The sequence below is a fragment of the Halichoerus grypus genome, chromosome 5 (assembly GCF_964656455.1).
Source record: "Halichoerus grypus chromosome 5, mHalGry1.hap1.1, whole genome shotgun sequence".
Lineage (NCBI taxonomy): Eukaryota > Metazoa > Chordata > Mammalia > Carnivora > Phocidae > Halichoerus > Halichoerus grypus.
Genome location: NC_135716.1, coordinates 97,444,587 through 97,465,412, shown reverse-complemented (window position 1 = coordinate 97,465,412; position 20,826 = coordinate 97,444,587). Strand labels below are relative to the sequence as shown.

Here is a 20,826-nt window from a genome sequence, read left to right as displayed (position 1 = left end):
CCTGTGCCTGCCTGCTATTGGTTGGTCTTAGTTCCCGCCGAGGTGATTGGGCCAACGTGCCTCCCTGCCTGGCCTGGGTTGGTTTCAGGGAGGGCGGGACGAGGGCCGTCGTTCTGCTTAAATCGCGGGTGGTTGCTAGTGCGCTCGGAGCCGAAGGTGTGTGGGGAGAGTTCCTTTAGACGAGGTATGAACCCCCCATAAGATAGGCAATCGGGAGACCTTGTACGGAGAGTTGAGCTGTCTGAACTCTGGTTTGATAGGCTCCAGTAATCCGCGCCGGAGTTCGTTGGTCCCATTTTTCTCCGCGCCGTGCACCCGCCCAGCCTTTCGCGGATCCCCGGCTCTTCCGGATCTGGTGCGGTCTCTCCAAGGCGCTGTGTGGTGCGCTCCAGGACTCGCCGTGGGCGGTGATGGGGGGCGCTACCGTGGGTGTGAGCGGGCGCTGTGGGCGAGTCTATTCGCTTCTGCCCACCCTACCGCGTGGTTCGTTTGAGAAAAGTTGGTGGGTTTTAGTCAGCGGGAAAAAGTCTCCAAGTTGCCGCCTGGTCAGGGTAATTTTACCTGCACTTCCTTCCACTCCTTGCCCTCCCCCCGCCCTCCCCAGTACAGGTTTTAGATCCGCTAACGCCGAGCCTTGGATATGGGATTCGTATGGCTCACTGCTTTTTCTGTCATTCATGGAGAATTTAGCTGACGGTGCCGCCTTTTTGTGCTTCGTGCTCCCTGCTTCCCTTCCCTAAGGTAGGAGAACAACTTCACAGCTTCAGGAAAGGCTGTAAAATGAATTATTTGTTCAAGAAAGATAGCCAGTTAAGAAGCCATTGATAGGCAGTGTATGACTGAAAGGGAAATGCCAGGGTTTCATTCCAATCAGTATGATACCAGTGGGTCAAGTCTTAACTTCTCCAGGCCTCGTATCTCTCAAGAAAAGTTCATATATGGTCCTAGGTTAGGTTTGTAAATGACCAAGGCATTTCAGTCGTGGAGGGAATGTAGAAATACGCCTTTCGGAAATTGAAATCTCTTTTTACCATCATTTATTTTCTACCTTCATAAATTCGGCAGGAATATCGTTTTGTGGTTCCTAGCCAACCAGATGTTTGACACTAATAAAAACGAGAAGTTCCAAGTAGCAATCCTCAGGAATCTGTTAGATTCTGAGAAAATAACCTTGCATCCTTCTGGCCAACTAATGTGGTCTTTCTCTTGAAAAATGCCAGTTAAATTCATTGTGCCTGCTCTTTCAAGATTATTTTGAAATTAATATATAGTAACTATATACCTACACAGGTATTACATATAAACCCATATAGGTACTTGAGCATAATAATATTTCCTGAACACTCAGGGATGCAAGGTGCTCTGCAGCCCCTACTAATATCAGGTATGGCAGTGAATGTTTCACAAAATCACTTGAATGTGGAATCTCCTCTGGGTAAGTGTGTTTGTGCCCCATATATCATAAATGAAGGGGAGCCAGTAGCTGATGGTGGCTAATAAGGGAAATCTTACTTTCTCCCAAGAAAATGGGTCCTCATGGCATTAAAAATCCAGCACCTGTTATATAGTTTCTTGCCTTGATCAATTCAATAAATATTTCATTAAAAAGTTGAACCAAGTGTCCCTCTGAGAAAAATGATAAAGGAGCCACAGAAGACAAAAAAGAAATGAATGTAATAAAACATGAGAGAATGAGCTACATTCAGAAACCGAGAAAGGTATCTAAAACATATTGGGGAGCTAGGCACATTGGTCCTGGAGCAAAATGAACGGTGGCAGAATAGTCCCGGGTGGACTGGAGATAATACTATCCAAATGAAGAAACCAGTAAGAGCTGATCCCCAAACTGAATTCTTTATGTACCTGAAATTGCCTAATTTGTAAATGTTTCTAACTATACATAAACTAGAAAATGTTACTTTTTTAAAAAGACACCTGAAAGTGTGTATAACTGTCCCCATGACTTATAAAGAGAAATACAAAAGGGGTCAGGAATTGTTTCAAAAACTAACCATAAAAGAGAGCACCTTGTACTTTGAGTGGTGGCAGCAAAAGGAGGGAACTGGCATCTGGGGAGCTACTGGGAGGCTACAGACACTAGCTTAAAGTAATTTTAAAAGCCTCATGGTATCTCTTTGAAAGAAATAAAATGAGAGATTAGCTACTTTAAAGTAATTGAGAATAAACAAAATGTACTATATACATACAACAGGTGTTACTTTAGCCTTAAAAAGGAATGAAATTTTGACACATACTACAACTAGGATGGAGATTGAAGACATTATGCTAAGTGAAATAAGCCAAACATGAAAGGACAAATATTGTGTTATTGTACTTACATAAGGTACCTAGAATAGTAAAATTCCTAGACACACAAAGTAGACTAGTGGTTACCTGGGGCAGGGGAAGAAGGGGCTGAGGAATTATTGTTTAATAGGTACAGAATTTCAGTGTGGGATGATGAAAAATTTCTGGGGATGGATTGTGTATGATGATTGTACAATAGTGTGAATGTACTTGATGCCACTGAACTGTACAGTTAAAAATGGTAAATTTTACATATATTTTACCACAATAAAAATAAATACTTTTTTTTAAAAGGAAACTAATTGAAATGTGAGTTCTTTGAGTACCAGTACTGTGTCTTACTCAGCCTAATACCTCGCATATAGTAGATGCTCTAGATTGTTGAGTAAATAGACAATTATTGATTGATTGCTATAAACATACTAGTTATATAGAGGTTAATATATGTGTCACTTGGAGAATTAAATAGAAAATTCAGTATTTCAAATTGCCACTCTTTAAAATTTAATTTAACACTAATTTTTCTTTTTTTTTTCTTAATTTCCTTTGTGGAGTTTGGTTGGTTGGTTGGTTTGGGTTTTTTTTTATAAACTTGATAAGAGTTTGTTGGTCGCAACTCTTTTAGGTGACATACTGAGAGATGAGAAGGACTGTTTCTTCCCAGAGAAATGCAAATCACTTGGACATTAATGAAAGTTATGTATTCACCCACAGAATGAGAGCTCTCAGATATTTTGGTACTTTTTTGCATATACAAAAATGACCCCCTAATTAAAAGCTGCTGTAATCATTTTAAGAGATGAAACACAGAGGTCTTAACTATATTACAATTAAGTATCTATAGATTAGAAGCCTTGTCATTCCACTGCAAGTAAATGAAATAGTTTGGTAAAGTTAATAACCCAACAAATATTGAAAATACTCAGATTTGTTAGTAAATATCCTGTATTATTACTTTGTGTCAGACATTCCTGGGTGAATGACAGAAAATATACGTATGTGGAGAATTTTGTAAGTGATTTCAAATCAATCTATAATCGAGGTCCCTTTGCTCTTCTAGATATCATATTCCCCAAATCCATCTATCTGCTTTTATCTCTACTAGCTACAATTTGTTATTTACATAAAGAGACATTTTAGATTTGGCTGCTTCACCTTATGATTTTTTTTTTTTACTTCGGTCATTTTGTAAGAATATTTTAAAATAAGCAAAAATTTTTCACCAAGGATATTAAGAGGTTTAACAAGCTTTGATTCTTGCAGGCCCCTTAAGAAATAATAATTGGCCAGTCCTGGCCAACTACTGAGCATGGCAGGAATACTAATGCAGTGTGATTGTTGGAATATATGGGACTCCTCCAATGGGCAGCATTGGCTTGAGGACCACCCATCATCCTAGCTGAAACTCTTAGAACTGTGCTGCAGTCTGAGACACTGCCTACTCAGTCCTTTCTTTTCCCTCGCCTTCATAGGTGTCAGTTCTGTATCAGAGTTTACACAGTTTCCCACCTTCTCCTGCTCCCTCCCTTTTATCTTTCAGACATTTCCCCTAAGAAATCTTCTGCCTGTTGTTATGGGCTGATTTGTGTTCTCCCCAAAATTCATATGTTGAAGCCCTAAACACCCAATAACTCAGAATGTGGTTGTATTTGGATGTAGGTCCAAATACAGTTAAAATTAAGTTAAAAGGAAGCTGTTAGGATGAACCCTAGTCCAATCTGACTGGTGTCCTTATAAGAAGAGGAAATTGGACTCAGAGAGACTCTGGGGGCGTGGTGCAGAGGAAGGCTATGTGAGGACACAGCAAGAAGCTGGCCGTCTGCAAGCCAAGGGAGAAGCCTCAGAAGAAACCAAACCTGTTCACCTCTTGGTCTTGGACTTCTTGGCTCCAGAACTGTAAAGAAATTTCTGTTGTTTAAGCCACCCAGTCCATGATATTTTGTTATGGCAGCCCTAGCTAATATACGTGCCAAATCCCACCTTGGCAACTGCTCAGAGGATCCAAACTAACACAAGTGGTACCAGGAGAGGTCAAAAAACAAAAACAAAAGCTAGATAATAAAATGAGGTTTCAGGACCAGCTCACTCACTACCTGGTGGGCAAAGACAGTATTATCCTGAGTAGTATAGGGGCATGGGTAGTCCCAGCACAAGGTGGTGATCCAGCTGCTAAAGATTTCATCAGCAGTGACCTGGGAAAGCATCCCAATGGAGGAGAAAGAAGAATACAATTTCAGGCATTTGAAATATATGGGCGTGGGGGTGGGCAATGCCTACAAGGACAGTGGAATTGGCTGGTTACTGCTAAGTTGTATTGACACTCAGGAGGGATAAGGAAAAAGCAAAGGTCTCCCTTGGTTAATGGCCAAGTATGAGAGACAGAGGACCTCTTTTGTAACTTACAAAGAGGATTTTATCTCCTGCAATGGAAGAGCTGACACAGCTATGCCACAGACTTAGGACATGGGAGTTAGCGGCACAGAGCCCCAGAGACATTAAAATGTGTGGCCAAAGCAGGTTAGGGCCCTGGTTGAGGAAACCTGAAACCCTGAAACAAGGGATGGGACATCTGGATGCACAACTGTAAGGAGGTTAGCTCTGCAGACCCTCGTGGACTTTCAAAGCTTGCAGAGATGGTCTACCTCTTCATACTAAGAACTAGTATTTCCCCTGTGCTGAAAGACACTGCAGAGCCACTCCTCTCCTGGCTGCCATGCTAATAACTAGAGTCAACTCCTAGCATAACCCAGCTGAAAACATGCCTGACCTGATAAAGGAGGAAAGAGATCATATACAGAGAAGCTGTAAGAATTAGCTAGCATACACAAAGAAGTCAGGGGAGTACCCTGCAATTGAGTTTTGAGGTTGCTTGATCATGGGGGCTGGAATATTAGATTAGATAATCAAGAATTTATTGACTTAGGAACACTTTCTTGAGTCAGGATTTAACACACTGGCAAGGACTCTTGGGGATAAAACAACTCACTGTTGGGGGGGTGGCTCTTAGAAACCTAGAGAAAGTGATGGCCAATGCTGAGCAAAGTAGAAACGTTAGGGTTGCCAGGGCATATATGGTAGAAGAATGAATTAAAAGACTAGGGGAAATAGGCATGCTGGAATGGATATGTGTGAGGCCAGAAGACCCATCAGAGGATTATGTTTCATAGGAGAGCCCAGGAGACAAACCAGAAGGCCATTAGAAATCCTCTAGTAAGGGGCAGCAACATCAAGAAGTTCTCTACAGTCCTGAGCTAATAATAGTAGTCACAGAGTTAGGGTTCATTAATAACTATGGGAATAAAATTCCCCTTCCCCAAGTAGCAGAGCCAAATGGTGGCACTTGGTCACTAGAAGCCAGGAGGCTACAATTATAAAGACCAACAACATCTGATGAGTGGCAGCCAAAGGGGCTTACAGGGAGTTGTGGAGATGGATGTAGAGGTTGGCATCTGTAGGGGTGAAATAGATGGGAAGCCTATTAACATCTATAACCCCAAGAAAAGGCCAAAACAGAGGAGCAGGATACTGAGGTTGATTTCACCCAAAAAGTCATTATCCCTTGTTCAGTGTCCCAATCTGAGCCATTTTTCAGATCTGAAACTCATTGACTTAGAGGTGGCAGATCGTGCTTCAGTGCAGCAAGTATAAATGTAATGATTCCCTGGTCCTTTCCCAAAGATACCTATGGCCATTTACTTCAGTGATTACACAGTGGGGAAGAGGAGTAACCAGAAAAAGTGAGAACTATTGGACTCAGGTTCTGAGTTGACATCAAATATCCTGAGACCCAAAGCATTGTCATGGCTTCTTGTTAGAATGGAGGCAAATGGGGACCAGGTAATAAAGGCATAACTGTAAACTGTAAAAGCCTAGTTTACAGTAGGTCCATTGTGTCTGTGGACCCACCCAGTGGTCATTTCTCCAGTTCCTGAGTATGTAATTGGAATTCATACACTTAGCAGCTGCGGTAATACCAATGTTAAATCCTTGACCTGTGTGAAGTGAGAGCTATCAGTGGGGAAAGCCAAGTGGAAACATCTAAAAATGACCTTCCACCCTGGCCAACATAGTAAATTAAAAAACAAACAAAAATATCACATACTGGGGGGCCTGGTGGAAATTAGTGCTACCATTAAAGACCTAAAGAATGTGGGGGAATGAAAGATGGTCCCTATCGGGGCGCCTGGGTGGCTCAGTCGGTTGAGCGTCTGCCTTCACCTCAGGTCATGATCCCGGGGTCCTGGGATCAAGTCCCGTGTTGGGTTCCCTGCTCATCAGGGAGCCTGCTTCTCCCTCCCCAACCACCCCCCACCCCACTTGTGCTCTCTCTCGCTGTCTCTCTCTCAAATAAATAAATAAAATCTTTTAAAAAAAGAAAGATGGTCCCTATCATATCTCCATTTAATTAGCCTGTGTGGCCCCTGCTTAAACTAGGTGGATTCCAGAGAATGACTGTAGACTACCATAGGCTTCAGCAAGTAACAGCCCCAATTGCACATGCTGTGCTTGATATGGTCTTATTGCTGGAGCAGATTAATAAGGCATCAGGACAGGATGAGTGGCCAGTGATTTGTTCAATGAATTATTTTCCATTCTGATTAGGAGAGAGCATCAGAAATTATTCACATACATGTGGGACAGATAACTATTGACTTACAGTTTTGTCTCAAGATTGGTTAGCTCTGCCTTCTGTCATAATAAAGCCCAAAGAAATCTGAATCTCCTAAACATCTCAGAATATCACTTTGGCCCACTGCATCAATGATTTTATGCTGCTCAGATGGCACAAGCAAGGGGTGGCTAGTATGCTGGAGGCATTGGTAAGACTATGCTCCAGAGAGTAGAAGAAAAATGCTCTAAAGATTCAAGGACTTGCCACTTCCCTGAAGTTTTTAAGGGTCAGCTGGTCACATGTGTATCAGTATAGCCTTCCAAAGTCAAAGACAAATTGTTACATCTTGCATCCCCTACCACAAAGAAGAATGCACAGGGCTTGGTATGTCTCTCTATGTTCTGGAGCAACACATAGCACACTTAGGAATACTGCTCCAGCCCATTTACCAGGTGACATTGAAGATTTCCAGCTTTGGGGCCCAGACCAGGTAAAGTGCAGGTTACAGTACAAGCATCTCTGCCACTTTGGCCGTATATTTCAGGAAAATCCTGGAGGTGTTAGGGTAAGAAAAGAAGCAGTTTGGAGCTTGTGATGGTTAATTTTATGTCAACTTGATGGGGCCATGGGATACCCAGGTATTTGGTCAAACATTATTCTGGGTATGTTTGTGGGTGTGTTTCTGAATCAGATAAACATTGGATTGATGGAATGAGTAAAGCAGATTGATGGAATGAGTAAAGCAGATTGCCATCCCTAATGTCAGTGGGCCTCATTCAATCAATTGAAGACGTGAATAGAACAAAAAGACTGAGTAAAAGGGAATTCCTGCTTGATTATATAGCTAGGATGCTGGTCTTTCCCAGCCTTCAGGCTCGGACTGAAACATCAGCTCTTCTTGGATCTTGAACCTGCCAACTTTCAGACTGGAACTTACGTCATTGGCCCTCCTCACTGGCCCTCCTGGTTCTCAGGCCTTTGGATTCAGACTGGAACTACACATCAGCTCTCCTGGGTCTCCAGCTTGATTACTGCAGATCTTGGGACTTCTCGGCTTCCATAATCATGTGAGTCAATTCTTTATAATAAATCAATAGCTATAGCTATATAATCTGTACTTACACCTACATCTGTATAACTATAATGGTTCTGTTTCTCTGGAGATCCCTGGCTAATACAGATCTTAACACCCACAGTGGAATGCAGCTGAAACAAATAACTCAAAATATGGAAGCAGCTTTAGAACTCGATAATGGGTGGAGTTGGAAGAGTTTTAAAGTACATGCTAGAAATATGGACATTAAGGGCAATTCTGGTGAGATATCAGGTAGAAATAAGAAACTGACGGAAAGGTGAACCTTGTTATAAAGTGGCGAAAAACTTGGCTGTACTGTCTTCTAGTGTTTTGTGGAAGGTAGAATTTGTGAGCGATAAAACTGAATATTTAGCTGAGGAGATTTCTAAGCAAAGTGTTGAAGGAGGGGCTTGGTTCCTCCTGATTGCTTATAGTAAAACGCAAAAGGAGAGAGATGAGTTGAAGAAGGAATTGTTAAGCAAAAAGGAACCAGAACTTGATGATTTAGAAAATTCTGAGCTTATCCATATTGCAAAAAAATGAGAAAGCATGTTCTAAAGAGAACACTAATGGCACAACTAGATTATCATTGATAGAGTTTATGGCATTTTAGGAGCAGAAACACAGCCAGTTTGAACTGAAGGGGATGGAGATGGGACCAAATGAAGGAAGGCTGTTGGACTTACTGAATTTGACAGGACAGAATGATAGAGCTATTCGGCTGCGAACATGCAAGAGGGAAAAATGACCTTGGAAGTGAGGGGCGCCTGGGTGGCTCAGTCGGTTAAGGGCTGCCTTCGGCTCAGGTCATGATCCCTGGGTCCTGGGATCGAGCCCCACGTCCGGCTCCCTGCTCAATGGAGAACCTGCTTCTCCCTCTCTCTCTGCCTGCCTCTCTGCCTACTTGTGCTTTCTCTCTCTGTGTCAAATAAATAAATAAAATCTTAAAAAAAAAAAAAAAATGACCCTGGAAGTGATTGGGAGATCATCAGGGCCACTGCCTCAGTTTCAACAGCCTTGGGAGTAGGTCTCCCCAGCAGAACCTTGGGGGTGATGCTGCCACCTACTGTGCCTGGAGGGCAGAGCATTGTACCAGGGAGGATTATTTTCAAGCCTTAAAATCTAATGGAATTTTTGTCTTGCTAAATTTTTAATTTGCTTGGGATCATCACCCTTTCCTTCTCCCTTTTGGAATGAGAATGTCTATCATATGCCTGTCCCACGATTGTATTTTGAAAGCACATAACTTGTCTGATTTCACAGATTCATAGCTGCCTCAGGATGAATCATACCTCCAGTCTCACTATATCTGATTTAGATGATATTCAGATGAGACTTGAGTTGATGCTGGAATGAATTAAGAGCTTTGGGGCTTTGGGGATGGAATGAATGTATTTTGCATGCAATAATAACATGAATTTTAGGGGGCCATGGGTGGAATGTTATGGACTGAATGCCCCCCCATTCATATGTTGAAGCCCTAACCCCTAATGTGATGATAAAGAGGCAACAGAGAGCTCTCTCTCTCTGCCCTATTATCTGTGAGAAGGTATATTTGTCTACAAATCAGGAAGAGAGCTTTCACCAGATCCTGATCATGCTGGCATCCTGATCTCAGACCTCTGGGCTCCAGAACTGTGAGAAAATAAATTTTTGTTGTTTCAGCCACCCAGTCTATGGTATTTTGTTATGGCAGCCCAAGCTGACTAAGACAGAGCTTATGGTAAGCCCTAGTGGAAAAATCACAGTGCAGTCCCTAGGACTCTGGAGCAAGGTCATGCCGTCTTCAAAAGAGAATTAGACACATTTTAAGAACCAGCTACTAGTGAGAACCAGATACTGAGCCTTGGTCGAGACAGAACCCTTAGCCACAGTATACCAAGTAACCATGTGTCGAGAACCAGTTGTTATGGACTGGGTTCTGTTGGTTCAGATGGACCCAGCAGCATCTGTTGTAAGATGAAAATGGTACATATGGGATGGAGATCAAGCACAACTGGGGCACTTGTAAGCTGCATGATCAGGTAGCCCAGATCCCCATGTAACCCACTACAGCAGCACCAATACCATGACCAGCTGAAGGAAGAAGGGTGAAGCCTAAGTTTGGTTTATGGATGAGTCAGCTTAGTATGTGGGTGCAAACCAAAATTAGATAGTGGCTGCATTATAGTCACATTCTTGAGAGTCTTTGAAAAACAGCAAAGAGGGAAAATCTTCCCAGTTGGTAGAGTTACAAAGATCATCCCTGATCATCTGCTTTGTGTATAATGAGAAGCAGAGGGGCACCTGAGTGGCTCAGTTGTTGGGCGTCTGCCTTCGGCTCAGGTCATGATCCCGGGGTCCTGGGACCAAGCCCCACATCGGGCTCCCCACTCGGCAGGGAGCCTGCTTCTCTCTCTCCCACTCCCCCTGCTTGTATTCCCTCTCTCGCTATGTCCCTCTCTCTGTCAGATAAATAAATAGAATCTAAAAAAAAAAAAGAGAGAGAGAAGCAGACTGAAGTAAGAATATATATAGGTTCTTGGGCAGGTGTCAATGGCCTGGTAGGGAAACTAGTAGAGGACCTGGAAGGAAAAGGACTAGAAGATCAAAGACAAGGAGATCTGGGATAGAGTCATGTGGATGAATATACAGGAGTGAGCATGAAGTGTGAAGATTTTTGTATCACATCTTGCATCCACCAGGGAAGAGGCACTAAGCAATCAAGTAGACAAAATGACTCATCCAGTTGTCATTACCAGCCTTAATCATTGGCCACCTTGGAACCAGCATGATTGTGTTACACTGTTATGGGTTATGTTTTATACCCCTTTCAAATTCTCATGTTGAAGTTCTAATCCCCAGTACCTTAAAATGTGGCCTTATTTGGAAATAGGGTTGTTGCAGATGTAATAAGTTAAGATGACATCATACTGGAGTAGTGTGGTCCCCTAATTCAAGTATGTTCTCATAAGCAGACAGCCATGTGAAGACAGAGATACACAGAAAGAATGCCATGTGAAGATAAAACAGAGATCAGGGTGATGTAGCAGAAGTCAAAGAATGCCAACGATTGCCAGCAAACCACCAGAAGCTAGGGGAGAGCATGGGACAGATTTTCTTTCACAGCCCTCAAAAGGAACCAAGCCTGCTGACACCTTGAACTCAGACTTCTAGCTTCCAGAACTGTAAGACAGTAAGTATCTGTTGTTTAAATCACCTTACTTTGTTAAGGCAGCCCTAGGACACTAATACAGGCACATAAATGGAGTGGCCATAGTGGCAGGGATGGAGACTATGTACAAGTCCCAAAAGCATGGACTCCTAATTTCCAAGGCTGATACAGCTATTGATGTCTTAATGTCCAATCTGTCAGCAACAGAGACCAATGCTGATCCCCTAATATGGCCCCATTACTCAAGGAGACCAATTGGCTAGTTGGTGACAGGTTGACTACATTGGGTCCCTTCCATCTTGGAAGAGCCAGTGATTCATTCTTACACATATAGATAGCTATTCTGGGTATGGGTTTTCCTTTCCACCCACAGATCCTTAGCCAACATTACTATATTGGGGCTTATGGACTGCCTAATCTACAGACATAGAATCCTATGTAACATAGCATCCAACCAGGGCCCCTGCTTTATGGTAAAAGAGGGGTGGGAATGGACCCATATCCATGGGATCCACTGGTTATACCATACCATCCAGAGAAAGCTAACCTCACAGAGGGCTAGAATGACTTTCTAAAGGCACAGGTGAAGTGCCACTCAAGGGAAATATTCTGAAAAAATTGGGTGCTATCATTCAGGATGTGTCATACACATTAAATCAAAGGTCTTTATGACCCCAGTAGGAAAAATACTTAGGCCCACTAATCAAGGAATAGATGCAGGAATAGCCCCATTTACTTTTATTACCAATGACCCACTAGAGGATTTTGTGCTTCCCATACTCACACATCTGGGATCTATAGAGCTGGAAGTACTGGTCTTCGAAGAGACTGTACTTCTATTAAGGGACACAACAAGGGTCCCTTTGAACTACAAGCTATGACTGCTGCACTTGTTATTTATTTTTTTTAAGATTTTATTTATTGGGCACCTGGGTGGCTCAGTCGTTTAGTGTCTGCCTTCGGTTCAGGTCATGATCCCAGAGTCCTGGGATCGAGCCCCGCATTGGGCTCCCTGCTCGGCAGGAAGCCTGCTTCCCCTTCTCCCACTCCCCTTGCTTGTGTTCCTTCTCTCACTATATCTCTCTCTGTCGAATAAATAAATAAATAAAATCTTTAAATTAAAAAAAATATATTTTATTTATTTATTTGACAGAGAGAGACAGCGAGAGAGGGAACTCAAACAGGGGGAGTGGGAGAGGGAGAAGCAGGCTCCCTGCCAAGCAGGGAGCCCGATGTGGGGCTCCATCCCAGGACCCTGGGATCACGACCTGAGCCGAAGGCAGATGTTTAACGACTGAGCCACCCAGGCGCCCGGACTGCTGCACTTTGAACTCATTATTCCTGAGACCTGTAGGCAAAGAGAGGAGTTAACAATCATGACAACGATAATTGACCCTGATCAGTAAGAAAAGGTAACACTGCTCTTTACAGAATTCATATGGTCCCTTTGGACATCTGATATTCCCTTGCCCCACTGTAACTGTGAACATATGTAGCATCCCTGACCTGAGAAGAGAATGGTTACCAAAAGCTCAGACCAGGAATAAAGCTTTGGATTATGTCACCACAAAAGCCACCAAGACCTGCTAAGATGATAACTGAGTGTGAGAGAAATTTAGAGTGGAAGTGGAAAAGGGAGAGGATGAGTATCAGTTATGTCATCTAGATCAATTGCTGTAGTCCATCCCACTAACCTTCCTTTTCTATGTTTTCCTTCAGGAAGAAAGGCCATGTGGGAACCATAGAAGAGCTTCTCCCCAAACCTGAATGAAGAAATAATGATTTTTTTCCAAAGATTTTATTTATCCATTTGACAGAGAGAGCATAAGCAGGGGGAGCAGCAGGTAAGAGGAGAGGGAGAAGCAGGCTCCCCACTGAGCAGAGAGCCCGACGTAGGGCTCGATCCCAGGACTCTGGGATCATGACCTGAGCCAAAGGCAGATGCTTAACCAACCGAGCCACCCAGGCGCCCCAAGAAATAATGATTTTTTAAAAAGATTTATTTATTTATTTGAGAGAGTGCAAGTGGGAGAAGGGGCAGGGGGAGAGAGAGACGGAGAGAAATCCTCAAGCAGACTTCCCACTGAATGTAGAGAACAGAGCCCTACATACAGCTCGATCCTAGGACCCTGAAATCATGACCTGAACTGAAATCAAGAGTCGGTCACTTAACCGACTGAGCCACCAAGGCACCCCCTGAATGAAGAAATAGATCTGTGGGGCAAAGGAGTTGAATTGTGGTGGTTCTGAAAATGGGCCACTGGATTCCCTTCCGTGCAGAACATAGTTAATTGGTAGTCTCAACTACTGACCTGGATCCACCAATATGTTCACAACTGAGGCCATTCTCACAACCCATTCTTAGCTAATGACTGAGCATCATGGGCTAATAAATCAGGCTCATTCCTTTGAGACTTGGGATTCCACTAATGCACTACTTTGGCTAGAGAACTACCCATAGGATTTAGAGCTCACAGGGAAATGTAGAGAAAGAAACAGCAAATTTATGCAAAGAAAGTTTAAAAAGGAAATAAACGAAAGGAAATAAAGATAAAATCATAAATCAATGAAATAAAAAGCAGATGTACAAGAGCCAACACTCATTAATCAACAAAGAGTCAACAAAGCCAAAACTTATTAAACTTCAAAAGGACTAAAAAGATTAATCAACTCCTAGCAAGACCAATCAAGGAAGAGTACAAGAAAACACATTACCAATATCAGCAATAAAGGGGACATTAGTACAGGTCCTATAGACAATAAAAATGTGAGGATATTATAAGAAACTTTTTACCAATAAATTTGACAATCTAGATGAAATGGAAAATTTTGAGAAACAAAACTTACTAAAACAATAATAAATAGAAAATTCTATATTTTATATTTTAAAGAAAGTAAATTCATAATTTAAAATCTTTCTACAAAGAAAACTCCAGATGGCTTCACTGGTGAGTTCTTTCCAACATATATATTTCTTTTAGAAAGTCATAAAATGCATATTACCACTTTCTAATGCTTATATATATTACACATTCTATTTGTGGATTAACTTCCCCCTGCTCCATGCATCATTTATTTAGCACCTACTATGCATTATGTTAAGAGTTGTAGATAAAAAGATGAATAAAGTTTTTGGCAGAGGGAACCTTCAGGCTGATGGAAGAAGACTACATATAATGTAAATGCAGTGAAATAAGTGCTAATAAAGATTTGCATAAAGTACTATGAGAGATGGGTATGAATCCAGGGAAGGGAAGGCTTTCCAGGCATTAGAGATAAAACAATGTGCCATGTGCTATGGGCATAAAAATAGCTGGCAAATAGAGGACATTCCTTCTCAGTATTCCTTATTGGATCTCCTCCCCTTGTTCCTTTAAATTTTTTGATACCTCAGGGTTCTGTCTTTGGCTTCTGTTTTTCACTCTCTGCAAACAACTTATTCACTCCCACATTTGTCCCTTTTGTATATGTTAATCATTTCAAAAATCTGCATCTCTAGTCTCCACATCTTTCTTGAGCTCTAGGCCTAAATATTCAAGTGTCTAGAGAACTCACCTACTCAAGGACTTTGCCTCCACACTTATTTTACCCTCTCCTGCATCACCAATCTTCCCTCCCTTCTTAAACAACAACAAAAAACCTCTCCCTTGACAGCATGTCTGTCCAGCTACTGCACTACTTCTCTGTTCCCTTTATATGGTGGTACTTCTCGCTTTCTTTCTTTCCACTGTATCTTAACCTTTATGATACATAAAATCTCTTATGAGTCTTTTATCCCTACTACTCTTCTGAGACTTCTCTTATCAAGGTCACCAATAACCTTCATACTGCCAAATCCAATTCTCAACTTACTTGACCCAAGAGCAGCTTGGCCAGTGATCATTTCCTCTTTCTTGAACAACTATCTTTACCTGGCTTCCATCCTCTACTGATTTTCTTCTCATCTCACTAGCCACTCCTTCTTAGTTTCTTTGTTGGATTGTCTTTCTCTTCTCAACCTTTAAGTACTGGAGTATTCTAGTTCCATCCTTTGACTTCTACTCAGTTTTCGCTTACATTCATCTTAGAAAATCTTAACCAATTCTATCATCTGAAATGTCATGTTAAATGATTCCAAAAATTATATCTACAGGCTCAACCTTCCCCCTCAATTCCAGACTCCTATCTCTACTATCTACTCTACTTGAACATCTAACAGCATTCCAACCTAAACATGTCTAAAACAATTCTTGCATTTATCAAACCTAAGTCCCTTCAATTTTCTCCATCTGAGTAAATGGTTCTATGATTCAGTCTGTTGCTCAAGCCTGAAATGTTGGGATCATTGTTGACTCCTCTCTACCCTCATTCAACCCATCAACACATTACATCAGCTAGCCTTCTAAACATATCCCAGTTCTGACTAGTTCTCACCACCTTGATCACTTCTACTCTAGCCCAAACCACCATCATCTTTTACCTAGATCCCTTCCTCCTAACTGCTACCCAGCTTCCACATTTCCCTCACTATAGTGTATTGGGAGTGATCCTTTTACAGTGTAAGTTGGAATATGCCATTTCCCTGTTCAAAACCTTCCAGTGATTTTCATTACACTAAAATAAATTCCAGGGCGCCTGGGTGGCTCAGTCAGTTAAGCATCTACCTTCAGCTCAGGTCATAATCTCAGGGTCCTGGGATCAAGCCCCACATCAGGCTCCCTGCTCAGTGGGGAGTCTGCTTCTCCCTCTGCCCCTCCACACACTTGTGCTTGCTCTCTCTCTCTCTCATAAACAAACAAACAACTCTTAAAAAAAAACAAAAAAAACCCAAAGTTCTTTCCATTATCTATGGAACTCATCATCTGACCTCTTGCTATATTCTGACTTTATCTCCTTCCACTCTCCCCTTCCTTTGTTCTGTGCTTTAGCCATACTAGTCTTATTGTTGTTCTTCAAACATATGACAAACATATCCCTTCTCTGGACATTTGCACCTGTAGTTCCCTCTACTTGAAATAGTCTTTCTTCAAATATATTCACATGGCTCATTTCTTTTCTGTTCAAATGTCACCTCCTCATAGGGACCACTCTATCTATATAACTCTCTCCTTCACTAGCTGTGATTTTACTCTGCTCTATTTTCTTTCATAGACCGTAATACTACAAGGTATCATATCATGTATGCATTTGTTTATTGGACATATTATCTGCCTTCCATTCTAGAATGCAAGCTCCATAAGGATAAGGAATTTACCTGTTTTGTTCAGTCACCAAGTCCTATCAATTCTACCTCTTCAATGCATCTTCAACCCACCTTCTCTCTATTCCCACTACCTTTGCCTTTATTCAGTTGCCATCATCAGTTGCTGGGACTATTATAGTATTCTCCTATTTGACATTTTGCCTTCACCTTCTTTTCTCCAGGCCTTTTTTTCAAACTACTACCAATTTGATAACACTATTCATGCCTCTCCATAAAACTCTTTGTAGGGGACACCCTCTTTGCATTTTGGATAAACTTCAAGCCCCTTAACACAGCACCCAAGGTGCCTCCTGCCACCTTCTTGCCGTAACTCTCCAATAGTACCAAACTTCTTGTATCTGCTCATGTCCTTGCCTCTGTCTTTGAGACATGTTGGTTCTTCTATTTAAGTGCCCTCTCCTAACTCTCAGAGATAGATAAATATTTCTTCCTGTGGCCATACTTTTATTGCATTTATTATAAAGTGGTGAATTTTTTTGCATGTCTCTTATTAAACTGTGAACTTCTTAAGGGAAGAGAGGTGTTCCCTTATTCAGGGCATAGATCCTGTCACACAGTAAGAGGTATATGGAGGTGGGATTAGGGCATGGAGAATGTTCAAAGTAGAAGGAATTATGTGTATGAATACTCTGAGACATAAGGGAGCTTGGCATCTTCAGAGAAGAGAGAAGGCCAGTGTAACTGGCCCAGTGAATGAGGGGTTGTGGCAGAAGAACAAGTTAGAAAGATTGTGAAAACCACATCATGCATCTCAAACATTATCCTAAGAGAAATAGGAAGCTTCTAAAAGGTTTTAAGTAGAACGACAAGATAAAATTTATATTTAAAAAAGTCATGAGGGGCACCTGGGTGGCTCAGATGGTTAAGCGTCTGCCTTCAGCTCAGCTCATGATCCCAGGGTTCTGGGATCGAGCCCCGCATCGGGCTCCTGGCTCAGTGGGGAACCTGCTTCTCCCTCTCCCTCTGCCTCTCCCCCTGCTCATGCTCTCTCTCTCTCTGTATCTCTGTGTCTCAAATGAATAAATAAATAAAATCTTTAAAAAATAATAATAAAAAAAAATTAAAAAGTCATGATGCAGGGCGCCTGGGTGGTGCAGTCGGTTAAGCGGCCGACTCTTGGTTTCGGCTCAGGTCGTTATCTCAGAGTCCTGAGATTGAGCCCCACATCTGGCTCTGCGCTGAGCAAGGAATCTGCTCAAGATTCTCTCTCCCTCTGCCCCTGCCCCCCCAAATAAATAAATAAATAAATCTTTAAAAAAAAAACAGTTATGATACTTGCTATGTAAAGAATGGATTGAAAGGATGCAAGAATGAATGCAGAGAGACCAGATGGACATTATTGCGGTAGTCCAGGCAAAAGTGATGATGGGTTGGGCTGGGTTGATAGTGGGGATGGTGAGAAATCAATAAATTCAAGATATATCTTAGAGGTAAAATGGGACTTAGTGATAGAATAAATGAAGGGATGGAGAAGGTAGATTGCACAACTGAATAGCCGGTGGGATCATTTGCTGAAATGCAGCAGGTTTGCCAGAGAGTCAAAGGAGCAATAGGTAAGTTTTGAGAGGATAAGTATGAGATGCCTGAATATGAGACATGTAAAGGGATATGCCAGAAAGGCAGTTGAATATAGATAGAGGTATGGATTTCAGAAGAGAGGTCTGGGCTAGAAAAATAAGAGAGTCATGAACACACAGATTGTGCATAAAGTCGTAAGAATTGATAAGAGAGCCTAGGGAGAGATTGTGGCATGAAAAGAGAAGAGGATTATGGATGATGTGGAGTTGAGAAGAAATTCACTGGATTGGAGATAATGAGAACATGAAACTGAGAAGCCATATGGACCTTAGAATTGCCCAGGAGAATGGCAGAAGTTGAGGGGGGGAGGAAGGCTGTGAGCCAGGTGCTTGTTAAAGAATGAGGAAAATGGCCAAGAGTTTGGAAGATAATTGCACTGGGAGGGGAGAAAAGATGAGTAGATGAATGACATGAACCTCAAAAAGAGATTTTACAAGAAGGAGGAGTAATGAGAAACAACCTAAATATCTCAACTATCTACTGTTTCAGATAATGAGGATCTTCAAGAATGTCTTCAGAGTTTGCAGGTTAAATAGGCTCAAAGAAATTCTACCCCTGCTGTTCCAGAATAAGCCAGTCCCCTGGGGCTTAATCAAAGCAGGGAAGCTGATAGAGTGAGGCCTAAGCTGTGGAAATGTGGCATGGAATGAGAGTGGGAATTAAGTGGGTGATAAGAGAATGAACTACCACTGAGGCAGAGGGGATGAAAAGGAGGAAGAGCTTGAGGAAACATCTCTAACATAGCTGGAGATTGAGTTTAGCCAGCTATCCAAACAATCATGCCTATGTAATGAAATCCCAGTAAAATCTCTGGACACTGCAGCTCAGAGAAGTTCCTGGTTAGCGAGCATAGGTGTGCTAGGAAGGTTAGATATGTCTGGCCTCTACAGGGAGGAGGCATGGAAGTTCTGTGTTTAAGACCCTCCCATGGGATGCCTGGGTGGTGCCTTTGATTAAGCAGTTGACTCTGGGTTTCTGCTCAGGTCCTGATCTCAGGGTTGTCAGATCAAGCGCCACATCGGGCTCTGTGCAGAGTGAGGAGTCTGCTTAAGACTCTCTCTCCCTCCCCCCCTGCCCCTCCCCCACCTCTCTAAAAATAAATTTAAAAAAAAAGACCCACTCAGACCTCACCCTGTGTGTCTTCATTTGGTTGACCCTGATTTGTATTTTTAAAATAAAACTAATTGTAAGTATAGCACTTTTCTGAGTTCTGTGAGTCATTCTTGTGAATTTCTGAACATGAGGGGGTCATGAGAACCCCTGAATTTTCACCAAATGGTCAAAAGTGTGGTGGTCTGGGGGTGCCCAAAGTGTGGCTGATGTCTGAAGTAAGGGCAGTCCTGCTGAGGATTGTGCCCTTAAACCTGCAAAGTCTAACACTAACTCTGGGTGGTTAGCATCAGAATTGTTTTGCAGTTGGAGTTGGTGTCAGAATAACAGGTAACAAAGAATTCTACTCAAACTGACTTTAAAAAGTAAAAGGAATTTATTGGTGCACATTACTGAAAAGTGAACAAGTATATCGCTTCAGGCATGGCATGATCTAGCAACTCAATGTGACCAGCAACTCAGTCAATGTGACCGGGTTTTTCTGTTTTAGTTTTTCTTGAGACTGGCTTCATTCTCAGGAAAACTCTCCCTTCCTGATGCAGGATGGCTGCCAATAGTTCCTGAGGTTATGTGCTTGTGGATTTATGTCCAATTAAAGGGGGGGTGGGAGAGAGAAAGAGAAATTCTTACTCATTCAAATAGTTTGTCTAAGAATTGAGATAACTGGCTTGAATTGGGGCATTTCCATCCTTGAATGAATTATCATGACCGGAAGCATTGCCATAAGTCAATTAGACCCTACCTCAAAAGCCAGAGGTGGGATTTATCATACCCAAACCATTTGGCTATGAATGGCTTGCCTTAAGCAAAATGTGGATACTATCGTTGGAAAAACGGGGATATGAATACTGTGGAAGCAATCAGTAATGAAAGTGTTCCATTGATATTTATTGAATTGACTCTTCTTTTTGAAAATTAGCGGCATTCTGGAAAGCAATCCCAGATCCCTTTAGTTCTTAAATTCTACACTTAGGAATTGTTCTATCTGTACTCCAGGTGGCTTAAGTATCCTGCAAGGTTCTCTTGGAAACATAATGATTTGCTGGTGCAATTCTGAAAGAGAGAAATACAGCTTGTCAGATTATGGTACAACTCATCTTCTCCAGAGATCATTTATGTGACAACTTAATTATTCAGAGAATAAAACCCTAAAAAATGCTTGCACTTAAAGAGCTGACAGAGGAAAATGATTCTGTAAAAGAACATCTCTATGCCCTCAGCTCTGCAAAACCACTTGGAACTACCAAAATATATGTCACAAAGTTTATATAACAGAGTTGATGGACTTTATTTTTGGGAAACATTCCTAGATCCTCACTTAGAGCAAATTTGCCATGATTCTAGAAGCAGTTCTAAAGGTTTAGTTATCTGAGGTAGTGAATGTCTATTGTTTTTGCTAGTTCACTGTCTATTCTTTCTTCTGTCGGCAAAAACACCCTGATTTGCTTTGGGGGAAACTAGGTCTCTCTAACTTTCAGTTTTGTGGCTTTGGTAGGACTGATATTACCCACAAGGTCCAAGAATGGGCACATGGCCAAGATCTGGCCAGTCCTTGGCCACACTGACTGATTCTGAAATGGGAATGTGGCCCAAATTGGGCCATTGAGAGTCCTACCTAGAACTTTGCCTACAGCGTTTATGGGGTCGCAAGGTTGTTAAGATGTAAGGCTGGATTGGCCTCCTTCTCTGCAACCTACCCATCCCTACAGGCACAGCGGGAGTAAAAGTTTGTTTCTGGTTCTTTCTTT

At 42.0% G+C, this 20,826-nt stretch overlaps 1 long non-coding RNA gene across 6 annotated transcripts; it reads left to right on the top strand.

Annotated features, from left to right (window-relative positions):
* The first annotated feature begins 88 nt into the window (after positions 1 to 88).
* LOC118546863 (uncharacterized) lies at positions 89 to 19,092 on the top strand. 6 transcript variants are annotated; one of them, XR_013448002.1, is made up of 6 exons: positions 111 to 156; positions 261 to 381; positions 610 to 741; positions 7,786 to 7,986; positions 10,952 to 11,169; positions 12,868 to 19,092. It is a non-coding gene; the product is annotated as an uncharacterized LOC118546863 (long non-coding RNA). The 6 variants fall into 6 exon arrangements; XR_013448000.1 differs by lacking the exon at positions 261 to 381 and having other exon boundaries at positions 89 to 184; XR_013448003.1 differs by lacking the exon at positions 261 to 381 and having other exon boundaries at positions 101 to 156.
* The last annotated feature ends 1,734 nt before the right edge of the window (positions 19,093 to 20,826 follow it).